The sequence below is a fragment of the Alligator sinensis genome, unplaced genomic scaffold, assembly GCF_000455745.1.
Source record: "Alligator sinensis unplaced genomic scaffold, ASM45574v1 scaffold814_1, whole genome shotgun sequence".
In the NCBI taxonomy this organism is placed as follows: domain Eukaryota; kingdom Metazoa; phylum Chordata; order Crocodylia; family Alligatoridae; genus Alligator; species Alligator sinensis.
Window position 1 is genome coordinate 1095920 of NW_005842352.1, and position 16643 is coordinate 1112562.

The 16643-nt window shown below is 44.2% G+C and overlaps 1 protein-coding gene and 1 long non-coding RNA gene across 3 annotated transcripts in view; one reads left to right on the forward strand and one right to left on the reverse strand.

The window, feature by feature from the left end:
* LOC112551150 overlaps positions 1-16643 on the forward strand; it is a 155192-nt gene that overhangs the window by 134503 nt on the left and 4046 nt on the right. For both annotated transcript variants that reach the window (XR_003095340.1, XR_003095339.1), the window contains one exon: positions 9234-9313. This is a non-coding gene — a long non-coding RNA (uncharacterized LOC112551150). The remainder of the gene's footprint in view (positions 1-9233; positions 9314-16643) is intronic.
* The window catches only part of SEMA6D (semaphorin 6D), a 45516-nt gene continuing 36678 nt past the window's right edge, over positions 7806-16643 (reverse strand). The window contains exon 21 of the transcript XR_003095327.1: positions 7806-7912. The gene's annotated coding sequence lies outside the window, so the exon portion shown is untranslated. The remainder of the gene's footprint in view (positions 7913-16643) is intronic.

Genomic DNA, 16643 nt, shown 5'->3' on the forward strand with positions numbered 1-16643 from the left:
CCGGCCCCAAGCCCCTGGGCCACTCCCAGAGTAGCTGCAGCAGTGGCTGTGGTGAGTGGGGCCCCGGCCCCACGGCCCTTTCTCCCCTCCCCTCCCCTCCCCTCACAAACTCACAGACTTACCTGCTTGGGGTAGGGAGGAGCACGCCTATGCCGATCACATAACAGTGAATTTACTTCACATATAACAAATTTCAGGTATAAAAAGGGTCATCGCATAAGAGTGAATTCACATAATAAACTGAACCCGCATAAATCAAGGGAAACCTGTATTTTATAGGAGCACCCCATCACGAGTAGTCCCACCACGTTGCCATCAGGCCCTCCCATCAGATGCAGTTTATGGTCATACCTAGGACCAAGAACTCTAACCTGTAAAAACTGACTAAATGCTGGGCTGGGGCTCACATGGATTGGGAGTAAGCAGAAGGGGTTTGTTTCTTAGCAGTGGTTCCAGGCTCCGAAGGAGGCAGTATGCAGTGTGCCCTGTGTGTGTTTGGGCCATGTTGCATGTTACGTGCTGCATGTGTTAAATGCACTTCAGTTGCAAGTGACCATTCAAGCAGTAAGGCACATGTTACATGTGCTTGTGTTGTAGTTCCAACTTTTTGTGTGAGGAGTATCTCCAGATCATATTAAATAATACTTATTCAACTACCATCAGACTGCTTCTACCAGCCATGGCATCAGCCAGGGACCCCTATGCTGTAGCAAGCCTCTAGGTGGGACAAACAATGCCACATGTCAGGAGAAAGGATCATGGATCTTTCACTTGTCAGGTTTTGTCACATCAGGTTGAAAGCCAGGTGCCTGCATCCCTGGAGGATCCTAGGTCTAGGACCTACAATCAGTTGATTGTGGGTCCCAGCCCTGGCAGCACACCAGTGCTGGTTCAAAACACTAGTGTAGTGTGAGGGCTGGGACTAGCAATCAGTGAGCTGTGTATGTTAGGGATTTCAGTAAGCATTACTACGTAACTGCTCAGAACAGGTTCTAACTTTAATACCACACTGATTGAAACACATTGTGTCCCATGTGACACGTACCTTTATCACTTTTGAAAATGCTACTTTGGCTCCCAAGTTAGTTCAAGTGTTTTTACAAAGGCTGAAAATTCTGTTTAAGGCACATAGTGCTGATCTACATGGCAGATCTCCGGAAGATTTAGGTTTCACATACTGAAGGTTTTTTTCAGATAGCTATTGAATGACAACAACTTTTAACTTGGAAATAATACCCCAAACCTTCCAGCTCAGCTGTGGAGCTTTCAACTATTTTGATATCATAAACACTGTTAGAACAAGCTGCCATCATGCAGACAATGCTTAGCTGGCAAGGCAATGTAGTTTATGCAGTATTTATGTTACCTCAGTAAACAAAGACAAGTAAAACACTGTACTTGTTAACATCAATTCAAAAGAAAGAAATGCTTGTTACAGCATTTGCTATAATCCCGTTAGCAGTGCTGAAGTTGTCTCTGTGTTTCACCGTTATTCTAAGATCTTTTTACAAGACTTTTTAAATGTTTAATAGCATGTAACTCTGACTTTGTTAGTGAGGACACTGCATGCAATGTTGTTTCACAGTTTTTTTTATAAGGAACATTTGTATGTCAGTGGCTGCTCATGGATTTTGGTGAGAGTGGGTTTTACATTTATGATATAAGAAACAACACTACATACGTAAGAGTGCCTTAGCTGGGTTTCTTTGGGGCTTTTCTCCATCAACTAGGATCTAAAACAATGTTCAGGTTAGCTGGGATAATCGCTGAAATAAATTAATGTTTATAGATGCTGTGTGCAACTGCGCTGAAGGCATCGGTTACATCAGGGTGATTTTGGTCCATGTTTGTTTATGACCAGCAATGCTGTTGATAAAAAGTGCACTTTGAAATCTTTCATTGACATCAAAATCTGAGGCTTTGGATTGTGGGTATCTGTTAGAAAAAGCGAGACTGGGGAGGGGTTGTGATGTGACATCACTGGGAAGATGGCTGCCTGAAGTTAGACCTCCATGGATGAGATGATACAATCCACAAACGTTATTGGTCCCTGATGCCCTTAACTCTCCAAAACCATTTGCCCCATTTGGGAGATGTGCACCCATGGTAAGGGGACCAATTTGAAAAGCTGCTTCCCCAGAAGAAACTTTCTGCAAGATCCTCATTCAAGCAGTTCCCAGTATCTGCAGAATCAAAGATGGCTGCTGCAGGAGGAAAGAGAACAGACAGAGCAGAGAAGGACATTTGACCAGAGAGGACTTTGGTGAGTTAGTCTTAGAAACCAGAACTTTAAAATCCCTTATGGAGGCACAGCTTGATAAAATCAAAGCAGAGATAAAAAGAAATTGAGGGCAGGGTCACAGACCTGCAGATAAAGGTAGAAGGAAACCCCCAATCAGCACTAAATCTTCAAAATAAGATTAAGATGATTGGAAAAAGGAGCGTGTAGAGGAAGATGAGATTATAGAAAATCATGAGAGAAGAAATAACTTAAGAGTCATAGAATCATAGAGAAGTAGGGCTGGAAGAGACCACGAGAGGTCATCTAGTCTAACCCCCTGCCTGTGGCAAGATCATCCCTATTCAAACCATCCTATACAAACTTATAACTCTTTGTACAACTACCATTAACCCTGACACAAGTGTCGCAGGGCACTAAGGTGTGCCTGCTCCTTTAAGGGCAGAACCTGCCTAGAGAGAGGGCCATAGCAGTCAGGCAGGAACCCCCCAGGTGCAGGTTGCTGTGGTGGCAGGCCTAAGGAGGGAATTAGCCTGCACCTGCAGCTGGTCAGCTGACCGGAAGAGGCAGGGCCCTGGGCACATAAACCCCAGGGCTGGAACCGGAGAGGCAGTTCCCTGCCAGCAGCCAAAGGGGAAGGAGACTCCAGGGAGGAATTGCCCAGAGATGCTGCAGCTGCCAGATATGCTGCACTTAGGGCTAATGGGGCTCCAGAAAGTCACCAGGTACCCTTGCCTACAAGGCACTTAGTGTCAGGGAAGAAGTTTGACTCTTTTAAAGGGATAAAGCACACCCTGAACTTTTTGTGTTACGTTATAGCCTAGGGGTTCATATTTTTGGTTGCTGTTTTATAATACTGGTGGATTGGGCTGAGGTTGTTGGGGAAGGAGGAGGCCTCATTGGGGGCCCATGATAGTGTGGGGACCCCAGTGCCAGTGTGGGTGCCATATCGCTGGGTGCCTGCTCACCCCCGAATGACCAGAGGCCAAGCTAAACTAAGGCCTTGAAGGGACAACATGTGAATGCCATCTGCAAGGCTTGGGGCATGGTAAAGGGGTAGTTTGGAGCCATGCATCTAGCTCATAAGGCTAAGGGTGTCCTGAGAAGCATCCATTTTGGAGCGGGACCCAAAAGGGATCCAAGAACCCATGGGGTTCAGTGGGGTCCATCAGGACCGTGCCCAAAATACAAACTTGAGGGTGGCCTCCCTATTTATTATAGTACAACAAGACGTGGCAGGAGAGAGAGGGTGTCCGTTGGGCAGGATTGGCATGGTCAAGGAGCCCTAGGGGTATCACGGTCATCCCTGGGGTCCCCATTCCATGATGACAAGACATAACACCCTCACCTGCCACAGGTAAGGCAGGATAACCAAGGGAACCAGCACCCTGTTTCCTAAAAGGATGTTAATGCACATTCGCCATGCCCCCCACTACAGATGAAGGCAAAAACCGCAGAGTCTATATCAGGCTGACTAGGGGTTAAAATTCCTTCTTGACCCCAAATATAACAACCAGACTGACTCTGAGTGGACCCTCCTGCCAGGAACTTCCAGCTTTAAGTCCCAGTAAGAGCATTGTCACACCCCAGGCAATATCCCCAGCCTTGGCTGCAGCCAATACCTAGTGCCTCTGAGGATGGCTTAAAAACACCCTCCCACATGTAGCAAAAAAAAAATGTGTGGGGGGGAGGTAACAAGCAAAGCCCAGAAGCATGGGAAATACCCATAGCAGCACATAGACATAGCTATGCCTAGACTATCCCTAGCCAGTGGCTGGCCAGATTTTTTTTTTTTTTTTTTTAACTCTCCATCACTGGAGGTGTTACATAACTTTTCTCAGCAGTCTGTTCCACTGCCTCATTGTTTTAACAGTGAAGAAGTTTTTCCTCATATCCAGTCTGAACCTTAAGAATAAGAGAACTCCCAGAAGGTAGAGAAGGGAGCTCCAGCAGCATATGTAAAACAAGTATTGCACTCCTTCCTACAGCTGAAAACAAAGGCAGCAGTCTTTGTAGACAGAACAGAGAGAGCTTCCTCTGCTCCCCTCAGTTTGAACAAACCATGAGATGGATGCTACAATTGCTCTGTTTTGAACAAATGGAGCAGATTCTGAAGAAGGTGAGAGAGATTTCTGATCCTACTCTGGGAGGATATAAAATAAAAGTGTTGCAAGCCTTGTCACAGGCAAAAGTAAGGAGAGGGAAGAAACAGAGTGAAATTCCAGCATTTCTCAGAGAAGCAAATGTAAAAGACATATGGGGTTTTCCTTTTAAACGTCTCTTTACACATCAAGAACAGTAGGAGAAAAAAGGTCCTAAAGTCATTGAGAAACAACTTAATGGAAAATATCCTGGAATTTCAGCCTCAGACTGACATAGGCAGTGAGAAGCAGCTGAATGTACTACTGTAATACTGTAATTGTTTTCCAACTATTTAAATTGGTCTAATAAAAGATATCAGATTCACCCAAAAAACCTTGTCTGCCTACGTCCTTAGACCAACATGGCTACACCCCTACTGTAATACTGAATGGCAAACTGTTAAGCCCTGGGGAGGAAGATACTGAAGTACCAGGACAAAAAGTCTGGAAGAAGTCACAAAACTAGTCCTATTCAAGAAAGTTTGAGTGGGACTGAGTAATAGTATGGAAGGGGGAATATTACTGGGGGATATTACCAGGGAGTGGAGGGGAGAAGATAAAACCGCAGTGTCGAGAACTGAAATAATTAGAAAAATGGGGCTCTAGGCAGGAAGACAACTGGGGTTAAGTGATCCCAGCTAGGTGACTGCCCAGTCTCCTCTTGACTGCACCAATTCTGGAGGGAGTTTATTCCACAGTCTGGACACCCTGACTGTGAAGGAGTTTTTCCTGGTAGTAAGCCTGAAGCGGCCTTCCAGGAGTTTTTATCCATTGGTCCTGGTCTTCCCCAGGGGTGCCCTCGTGAACAGTTGTTCACTGAGCTCCTGATGCACTCCTCTGATATAACGGTAAGCCACTATCAAGTCCCCTCTCAACCTTCTCTTCTTTAGGCTAGAGGCCCAGGTCCCTCAGCCTTTTCTGGTATGGCTTGCCTTGCAAGTCCCCGATTGTATAGGTGGCTCTTTTCTGGACCCTCTCAAGTTTTTCCACATCCTTGCTGAAATGCGGTGCCCAGAACTGGACCAGCGAGCTTTTCACTCCTCCATCCAAATCTTTGATAATAATGTTGAAAAACACTGGTCCAAACACAGACCCCTGAGGGACACCACTGGCCACTTCACACCAGGACGACACAGATCTGTTCATGAGAACTCTCTAGGTCCTACCCTGGAGCCAATTTCCCACCCACTGAACTGTCTAGCAGCTGAGCCCACAATCTTCCAGTTTTCTCACAAGGATATTGTGGGATACTAGATCAAAAGCTTTTTGGAAGTCTAGGTATATAATGTCTATCTTGTCTCCCATGTCCAGGTGGCGAGAGACCTGGGCGTAAAAGGAGATGAGATTGGTAAGACAAGACCTACCCACAATAAATGTCATTCAGAATCTTACATTCTGTGAGCATATTGCACATAGATTCTTTAATGAGCTTTTCCAGGATTTTCCCTGGCATAGAGGTTAGGCTGATTGGCCTATAGTTGCCTGGGGCCCTCCCTCTTCCCCTTCTTGAAGATGGGCACAATGTTGGCCCTCTTCCAATCCTCAGGGATCTCCCCCGTGCTCCACGAATTCTGAAAGAGCTTTGCCAGGGGTTCTGCAGGGACCTCAGCCAACTCCTTCAGCACTCTCGGATGGAATTCATCCGGTCCCGCTGACTTATAAATGTCTAGCTTTTCTAGTTGGTATTGCACCTGTTCAGCATCTGCAGTGGGGGGGCTGTCATTCCCGGCATGCCCCCTATGAGCCTTATCTCGCTTGACTTTCCCCTTAGTCTGGTGAAATACTGAAGCAGTGGGCATTCAGGAGTTCAGTTTTTTCCTGAATGTCAGTTACCAGCTGCCCCGAGGCGATAAGCAGGGGCCCCACACTTCCATTTGTTTTCCTTCCGCGGCCTACGTACCTAAAGAAAGACTTCTTATTGTCCTTGACTCCCGTGACTAACCTAAACTCAGTCACTGCATTGGCCTTCCTGACCATTTCCCTACGTGGGCCACTATTCTATAGTTCTCCTCGAGGACTGTCCCTAGCTTCCACTGTGTGTACACCTCTTTTTTCTTTTTTAAGAGGACTGCAATGTTCCTATTAAGCCAGGAGGGCTTGCCAGCCCTTCTGCTACCTTTCCTCTTCATGGGAATAGTGTTCTTTTGTGCTTCAAGGATCATATCCTTGGGGAACAACCACTCTCCATGCACCCCATTTGCCTTCCATCCCTGCCTCCCCTACTGAGCCTATTGAAGTCAGCATTTTTGAAGCCCAGTACTTCAATCCTGCTGGTTGATTTGTCAACCTTGCAGCAGACAGTGAACCTGATAATTTCATGGTTGCTGTCGCCCAGGTTCCCCTTCAAGCCACACACCTGATCATCTCCCTTGGCCAAGACCAAGTCTAGGAAAGCGTTATCTCTGGTTGGCCCTTGCACTTCCTGGGTCAGGAAGAGCTCCTCAATCACAGTCGGGAAACTGTGTGAATGACCTGACCTAGCCAAGTGTTCCTCCATATCTATGTCTGGGTAATTGAAGTCACCCATGACAACCAATTCCCTTGCATGCATGGCCTCTACTAGTTCTCGAGACAACTCCAAATCCAGCTCCTGTCCTTGGTTCGGTAACCTGTAGTAAATGCCTACAGTTAGGTTTCTCTCACCTCATCCCATCCCCATCCCCCCACCATAGCTTGACCCAGAGGGTTTCAAGCTGCTTATCTGTCAGCCTCCAGACGTGTACTGCTCTCTCACATAGAGAGCTACCCCTCTGCCTTTTCTCCCTACTCTGTCCCTTCTGTGCAGGGTGTAGCCCCCTCTGGCTACACTCCAATCATGCAAGGAGTCCCACCAGGTCTGAGATGGAAAGGAATATAGAATCCCTCCATAGCCGAGTAGCAAAGTCCTTCCTGGGAGGTTCCTGAGTCCCACCCAAGGAGAGTCATGGCACTATATTATAGTTTGTTGGATACTGGAGGAAGCTGTCCAGAGCCATATTTCAGACCTCCCTGCAGACTCTTCCCATGTTACATTATATTTATACCTGTGCAAGGTCCCTTCCAGCCCCTTAACAATCTATGAATCTATGAGGGTTAGTGTGAATATCTGCATTTTAGACGAGGGGGAACGGGTGCATAAATAAGGATAATTTCAGGATCCAAAAGGGAGGGAAATTGGACTAGGAAATGAGGGGGAGTGTGGGCTTCAGTAAATAAAGTTAATTTTAGGGTGAGAATGTATCAGAGAATACACAGGAATATCAACAGTATCGCAGATAGATTGAGACAGACCAAACATAATCTAGATATGCTTTACTTTTTATATATATTATAAAGAGGTGAAGGCACTTTTAGTTAATACCTGTTCGTCAGCCAGTAAACCAGTCTCTAGCTAGACTGTTTAATGTTAACATATATAAGCAGTATACTGATAGTACAGATGATAACTTATAAGAATTGTTGTATACCATTTCCTTTATAATTGTACAGTAACTTGAACCTCATGCAGTCCTTGTGTATTACTCCAGTGTTGGAGTTTTGTTCCTATATTTGTCTGAAAAGAAAAAAGAAAGTGTGGGATTCTTTAACAGAATGCTTTCTAAGAGGCTCAAGATACTTGCAACCTGTAATGGTTACTAAGAAGGTATTTGGAGATAACTTATACAAAAGAGAAGGTTAACTTACTATACAGTGTTGGGGAGCCTGGCTAGCAGGCAGAACCCAGAATTAACAGCTGAACTCTGCATTCCAGGCTTAGCTTTGCTACTCACTTGCTTTGTGACCTGGTATGGATCACTTAACTTTTCCATAATTTTGTTATCTCACCAGACAAGTATTTGGGATAACTATTTACCAACCTTCTGGGGGTGTTGGGAAGTTGAATCAATCTCTGAGATCCTCTGAGGAAAGGAACTATAGAAATCTATGATGATGTACCACAAAACATACATTTATGCTTCACGGCTGCACTTCATGTTATGCAGTGTGCTATTTACTCAGAACAAGTTAATTTCATACATAAAAAGTTACTGGTTAAATGTAACATAAGGTCTTCTGAAATCACGCGTTTGTATGTATTTGTACAGTGCCCTGGGTAAAAATGCCCTAATCTTGATTGGGTCCTATAGGCATTGCTGTAGTTCAAATAATGTAAATCTGTTAATCTGTTTCACATGTGCTCTATTAAATAGCTCACAAGCAGCTCATATCGGACAATAACAAATAGGCACCTGTATATACCTAGATATACTGTTTAGTCAGAAAAGCTATGCAGAAGACAAGACTGAACAGAACAGCTCTGCATAAAACCAGGCATCCGTATAAGAGAAGAAAAATATCACCAAAAGCTGCAAGATTATTAGTATTATTATACATAAAGAGTAGTCAAGGAATCTGTTACAAGAGTAACAGACACATTATTCAAGGGTCTTAAAAGACAAACCATCAGCAGCAGTGGAGAGAGAAAAGGCTTCTAAAGGAACAGAGTAGCATTTCAAACATTAAATTGTAAGGGGACTGAAGCTGTAAGAAATATGTTGGATTTTCTGTATTATTTATTATTTGAGATTGCATTTCCCCCAAATACCTACATTCTGTATTGTTCATGTGAAACTCAAATGTCCATCAAATACTTCAAGGCTTTTCAAGGATAGAGGGGGGCAGTGTCTGGCCAGCCCTTGGGTGAAGTGAGATGGGATGGGCCTCAGGAAGTCTGCTTACCCATACAGCCACAGTGGATTGAAGAGGAGTTTTGATGGCTGAGCAATGTAGAGAAACTTAGTATAGGAATATTGGAGAATTCAGTGAGGGACACTTTTCATGAGGCTCAAGAAGGTCAGACCCAAAGTTGATTATTGTTTTTATTTGTATCATAGTTAAACTTAGAAGTGCCAGGCATTGTGCTGGGTGCTGTATGAACACAGAACAAGACACAGGCCCTGCCCTGAAAAAAAAGGTAAGACTTTGTATGTCTATATCTGATGTAGCTGTATCACTAGAGTCTACCAGCAAACCTTTCAAGCAAACACTTGGCTGGGATGACTTCTGCAAGATTGATCTTGTCTTGAGCATGGGGTTGGACTAGATGACCTCCTGAGATCCTTTCCAGCTCTCATATTCTGTGATTCTAAGTGTAGACAGCTTACACCAGCAAAAAAGTTCTTTGCTAGTGTAATTCGTATCAGTTTCCTGAGGAGAATAAGCTCTAGTTACTTGTATAAGCTGTGTCTACATTCAGATTTTTGCTGCCAGGACTGCCAGCAATAAATCATACTTGTAAATGACATGGCTATGCTGTCAAAGCATTTATGTATAGACAAGACAAGTAGTACAGCACAGTAAATCAGCAGTATGTGCAGGTGGAAGTGGGAAGTTCATGTTTTAGAGAAATGCTGACAGAAATGAGACTTCCAAAAACTTCTGCCCTGCGACACTGCACAAATGGCCCATTCCTGGTGGCCAAAGAGGGTCAGGTCAAGCAGATCAGTACAGCTGTTCCTGTTCCACACAAGGAGTGAACACATTATGAGGACACTTGTAGAATTTATTATAACATGGAGGAAGATTGGGATGAGGTAATAGGGTTTAGGGCTCTATTTCTGCCTCTCCTGAGCAGAGATTCTAGTCGAAAATGTTCCAGTTGCCCAAGAAGGGTTTGAGACACTTTGAAGGAGTAAGTCTCTTGGAATGTATGGTAGGGCTATCTCAATCTTTCTACATAATCTTGGCTGTGTGACAGGTTTTCCACCTACAACATTGGGGTAATGAGACCTCCCAGTCATACTGATTTGTTGTGAGATTTGATTTGGTCATGTTTCTAAGAGATCTGAGAGCCTATAATGAAAGGTGATGTTGAAACCCAACATAGTAATGTAGTATGTTATATTGTAAAAAAGAGCAGTCTGCAGAGTTGTTTTAATTGTTTCCAAATGTAAAAGTTTAAACATTTAAAGTGTATTTAACCAGGTAACCCATAGCCCATTGGTATCAATTACTTGTTAAGAGCTGAAACTGACATTTAGTAAGTATGTTAATTGATAATCCTACTAACCTACTACAGGTATCTTCTTAAGTGCCAATTATCTGCCTCAATATTTCTGACAATTTGAGTTTGTTAGTAAGAATCTAATTAAACTAGTTTATTGCTGATGGAATTACATGGAGTAGATTTCTCTCTCACATACTTATTAGACCTCAATAAGTGATCCTTAGCAGTCTGTTGCTATTCAATTAACAAGTAATAACTTCCTTAATGAACCTAATTGAAATGCTTGAGTTAGGCACCTAAAAGCAAGTGCTTTACTTTCGAGTACTTTTTAGTGTGCTAGTCTTGTTTACTTAACAAGAGCAGAATGAGGATAAGCCACTGAGGAAAAGACTGATACCATGGTGAGAGCTCTGTCTTGGTAAATCCCTGCCTAACCTGATCGGAAATCGTTTGTCTGGTGATTTCTATTCTATTTGAATATATGTGGAATAAAGCAGGGTATTTGTCTCTGAGGATTAAAGCCATGGAGGAGATTCTGCAGCATGAAATTCTGCTTCCAGGGCATTAGCTCTGCCTCTTGCAGTGGATGTAAAAACACTTGGTGCTCCATTGGGAACTGTATAGTTAAATCTCTGTGCAGTGCTGTGGATCTTCTAATGTTCACTTACTGATATAGTTTGAGTCCCTTCAATAGTCACTCCTGCTTTGTGGTTCTGCATATTTGGCTTAAGTGACTGATAGAAATGTGATGGCAGATATGTTTAATGATTTAAACTCACCATTGCAATTATAGAAAAAAGTGCACATAACCAGGAGTTTTTATAGTGTTTCATGTAAATTTGCTGGATTTAATATACTAGTGTCTTACTGAGATTTGCATTAAATCACCATAACTTCAATCTCAGCCCACAAGAATAGCCTCAGACTTTATATATATAGACTGAAATCTGTCTTGAGTGACCACGCATGAGACCAATGCAAATTGGTTGCTTATCTGAGTAGATTTCTAATCAGTTTAGAAAAGAACTGTATGCAATATGTTTGAAGATATTTTGGTATGGTCCTTAGATCAGAAGCTTCCATAATAAGGACAGTCTCTTGCATAGGTTTTATAATACATAAAACAAGAGACATTTTGGGTGGGAAGAGTGAGTAATGGTTTAGAAACTGTTTTGGGGATCAGAACTAAACTCTGCTTTGTCCTGCAGATGGCATTTGCAGGTGATTGGTCTGTGGGGGCAGATCCCAGTAGGTACTTGAGGGGGAGGGAATTAGCAATTTATTCTATTGGGGAAAATGACTGTATTGGTTGTGTTCTCTCATAATTTTTAGTTGATGGATTTAATGCCACAATAATATATTTGTTACCAACATATTAATGAGTCCTTTCTACTCATTACATCAAAGGTATCTAATGAACCCTTTGCAGCCATACTGATTATTGGGGCAAAACATACCTACTTCTTGAGAAAGATTAAGACATTACACATGTCAAATATTTTGGCTTTAGTGAACTTCAATTTATATTCCAAAGTTAAAAAATTGTGTAAAATTAATGGCACAAATTTACAAAATTAAGAAAAAAACAAACCCAAACAAATCAGAATTCAGGCTGTTCTTCTTAGTGCTAATGCTGGCATCATCCCTGGATTTGGGGAAAAAAGCTGAACAGACTTATTTGCAGATTTGCTGTTTGTTTGCAGAACAAAACAAACCACAATAACAAAACACGTCCCAAAACAAAGTGCAATTGTGAACAGTGAAAACTTCAAAGAAAAATGCAGGACTTGGTGGTTCAAAACCATCCTTTATTGCTTTGGATGGGCTCCTATAACATTTTTAGGATAGGGAAGGCTCAATTCACTGTCCTCTTCCTATATGTTAATTGGTGTGGTGCAGTTACTTCAAATTGATTGAGAGATTGTATGATCAAGCCAAGGATAAATGGGCCCATTTATCTTGTTGAATGGATGCATTTTCAAGACATAGATGCCTAACCTGCATTAAGTTACATTGCCTTTCCAAATTTTGTTACAACAGCTAGGTACAGTGTGTACCTGTCCATTCCAGCACATTTTCCTGCAGTGCTTCAGTCCTGTTTTGGAGAGTCTACTTCTAAGGGCTGAGAAGGGGATGAAGGGTAAAAAGACCAAGTAACAATTCAGGGTCCAGCATTTATTGATGGGTGGCACAGTGCCACCATAGTACCTGCTTTCATTGGTGGATAAGTTATATTGCACTGACAATGGAGCATTTGCTCTGGGGTAGATTTCCTAGACATTAGGGCTGGAAGGAATCTCAGAAGATCATCGAGTCCAGCCCCCTGCCCGAAGGGCAGGAAGTCAGCTGGGGTCATAGGATCCCAGCAAAATAAACATCCAATTTACTGTTGAAGGTGTTCAATGTAGGTGCTTGAACCACCTCTGATGGCAGGCTATTCCAGACCTGGGGGCTCAGACAGTAAAGAAATTCTTCCTTATGTCCAGCCTGAAATGGTCTTGCAGTAGTTTATAACCGTTTGACCTCGTCATCCCTTGGGGTAATCTGGTGAACAAACGTTCCCCCAGATACTGATGGTCACCGCTGATAAATTTATAGGTGGCCATCAGATCGCCCCTGAGCCTGCGCGTTTCCAGGCTTAACAGCTCTATAGCTCTCAGCCTGTCATTGTAAGGTCTGTTTTCCCGACCGCTGATCATGCACATGGCTCTTTTCTGGACTCTCTCAAACTTCTCCACGTCCTTTTTGAATTGTGGGGCCCAAAATTGGATGTAGTACTCCAGCTGCAGCCTCACCAAAGCCGAGTACAACGGGAGAATGATGTCCCAGGATTTGCTTGAGAAGCATTTATGGATGCAAGCCAGCGTTTTGGTCGCTTTACTAGCTGCAGCATTACATTGCAGGCTCGTGTTCATCTTGGGGTCAATGACGACTCCCCAAGTCTCTTTCTTCTGTAGTACTAGCCAGTGTAGCACTGCTGGGCCTACAAGCATGCAGCAGGTTTTTCCTCCCAAGGTGGAGAACCTTGCATTTTTCTGTGTTAAACACCATCAGGTTCTCATCTGCCCATTTGTTGAGCCTGTCCAGGTCAGCCTAGATCGCCCTCCTGTCTTCAGGTGTGGATGCTTTGCCCCAAAGTTTGGTGTCATCGGTGAACTTGGCCAGTCCGCTTCTGACTCCAATGTCCACATCATTAATGAAGATGTTGAACAATATGGGTCCAAGGACAGAGCCTTGGGGGTCCCCACTGGTCACAGGGCACCATGACAATTTACTTCTGTCAACCACCACCCTCTAGAGATAATGCACACATCCACACCTTTGGTAACTTGTTTGTATAGCCAGACCTATAGAAAAAGCCAAGCGGAGGAGCAGGCATGGTGGGGCTGGACTTTGTTTCTTGTTGTTCCTTTGTTGGTCAATGAAGTGAAACCCCAGGAGAAGGGTTAGTTTTGAACCTAGACTGGATCTAGGTTAGTTTAGAGCAGGCAGGAAAGTCTACATCAAATCTAGTAATATGCTCACAGGTGGATTAAGGTGTACTGGGGCCCTGGACAGACACAAAATTGGAGACCCCCTTCCCCCATGGGAGCTGGGTTGCAGGGGGGAGAAAGGGGCCCCTTCCCATCTTAGAACTAGTGGGGAAGGCTGGGTGGACTTTGCCGGGCTGGGGGGGTACATGACCGCCTCTTCTCCCTGCTCCCTGCCCCTGCTACAGCCAAACGTACACACAGAAATAGGTACACACACTGTACTCTCACTCGCTGCACGTGGACACAGATACAAACTCACTCTCCCTGCCATGAATAGATACTGACGGATGGACAGACAGACACTTTCCCCTCACAGGACCTCCCCTCTCCCCCACTTTCGATCACACAGAGGCAGCCCTTCCTCACCCTGCCCCTGCCATGAGCTCAGTCTAGCTCACTGCCCAGCCCCTCTACACTTACCTGCAGGGAGCTGCTGCCCAGCTGTCCCATGCAGCCACATGGATGCAAACAGCAGGGCTTTGCTGGACCAGGCCGGGAGCGCCATGCCATGCTGTCTCTCTGCAGGTGGGCAGTGGCACTGGGAGGGGTGGCTGCAGAGGCGCTAGGATGAACTTTGGGGGACTCTAGCCCCCAAGGCCCTCCCAGTGCTGCTGCCCGCAAAGGCATGGTGTGATGCGGCGCTCCTGGCCTGGTCCTGCCCCAACTGCACCCCCCACCCCCCGCCAGGTGGGCGCATGGATCTTCTGGCCCAGCTCGGTCCCCTTGCCCCCAGGGAGCAAATGCAAAAGCCGCAGTTTTAAATTCGGTGTTATTTTTTTCTCCCTCGTGGGAGACAAAAACAGGCACCGAGTTTAAAACTGCAGCTTTCATGTCCCTGGTGATGAGGATCCCGGGGCCCTGAATTAGGAGAGGCCCCTGGGTTTATGCCCACCTGGCCCGTCCATTAATCTGCCTATGAATATGCTAGATTTAGATAGCAACTGCTGACCTTGTTAGCTGTGTAGCATTTGCTGCAAGATTTCTTTAGAAGCCAACATCATGAAGCTGTCTACTCTGTCAGCCAAGTTCAGATCAAACCACATTTTTCCTCCTCAAAATCTGTTGAATGGCTTTTAAGTGGTTATAATCTAAACTGACAAAAAGTATATTTTTGGCTTTGTGGCCTCCAGTACTCCCTTTGACTCCCCAGGATTGCGACTGTTCACTGCTAAGGACTTTTGAGGTGTACTCTGTGCCTCTGTGTTTACAAAATTCCCAGCCCCATCAAAGGGAATTATTTATTTCTATGGAAGAGAAAATCTCCCTTTTGACAAAATAGTACACTAATGCAAGGAACATGAAGTAAATTGTTATAATGATCAAGCATATGCAATAAGTTGTTAGAATATGGAACAGATTCGACATATACTAAAATGTTGTGTTCATGATCTTTCCAAACCAGCAGCATCAATTATGGAGAAACTCTGAAACAGCATGTGGCTTCTTCACAGCTTGTACTTTTGCATAACCTAGCTTCTGATCATGATGTCACTTTAGATGAAGGGCTTGCATAGAGCACGATAAATTGTATGTTAAGGTTCACTTATGTCCTCTAGAAGCTGAGCAATCAAGGTCTATTAGAGATGCACCATTTTTGCATGTTAAAGAGAAATACTGTTTATTATGATAAAAGTTTCCCAGTTTGTTTCCCAGTTTACCTCAGCCTGGGGAACAAGATTCAAAGTCAGTCCTAAGGACTGAAGCTTTTATGAAAAGACAACTATTCAGTGCAAAAGATCTCTTTAAAAATCAATAATGGTAAATGTTTACCCTTTCTTTCAATTAAAGTTCACAAAATTAAAAGCTACCATGTTTATATTCAAAACTATCATATAGCAAGGAGGCTTTGTTTAGCAAAAAATAATTCTGAAACGCCGCTGATTTTTTTCAGTGTTGTGAACAGTGGTGCTTATGTATCAAAACCTAATCCTGTTGTTTGAGTTTTAATGGGTGGCATTGAAACCCCTGTGAAATATTGTACCAATCACACATACACACTTACCTTTATGTAAGTTCACATCGGACTATATATGCACAATTTTTCCCCCACTGGCCCTTTACTAATGAATTTAAATCATGCACACTTACAGCTCTATCGTGTGGTGCAGTTCTGACATCAGGGCCTCTCAAAAAGCAGCGCTAAGCAAGCCTCTCCACCTGAGTCCCAGCACTAGCTGAGACTTGCTGAGACACTAAAAAGAGTAGACTAATCACACAATTGAATTGTCCTCCTCCTCCGCCAGCCCAAATGTCCTAATCCAGAGCATTGCCAGTGCACTCTTGCGTTAGCCTACTGCAGCCTAGATTGCGAAAGCCCAGCAGGACAAATTATGCTGAGGGGAAACCAGCACAGGTTCGTAGCAGGCAGATCGTGCCTGACTAATCTAGTCTCTTTTTATGACCAGGCTACAAAACGCCTGGACACAGGAGTAGGGGTTGATGTCGTATACTTAGACTTCAGGAAGGCCTTCGATACGGTATCCCACCCCATACTGGTGAACAAGTTAAGAGGCTGTGACTTGGATGACTACACAGTCCGGTGGGTGGCGAATTGGCTAGAGGGTCGCACCCAGAGAGTCGTGGTAGATGGGTTGGTTTCGATCTGGAAGGGTGTGGGCAGTGGGGTCCCACAGGGCTCGGTCCTTGGACCGATACTCTTTAATGTCTTCATCAGTGACTTGGACGAGGGAGTGAAATGTACTCTGTCCAAGTTTGCAGATGACACAAAGCTATGGGGAGAAGTGGACACGCCGGAGGGCAGGGAA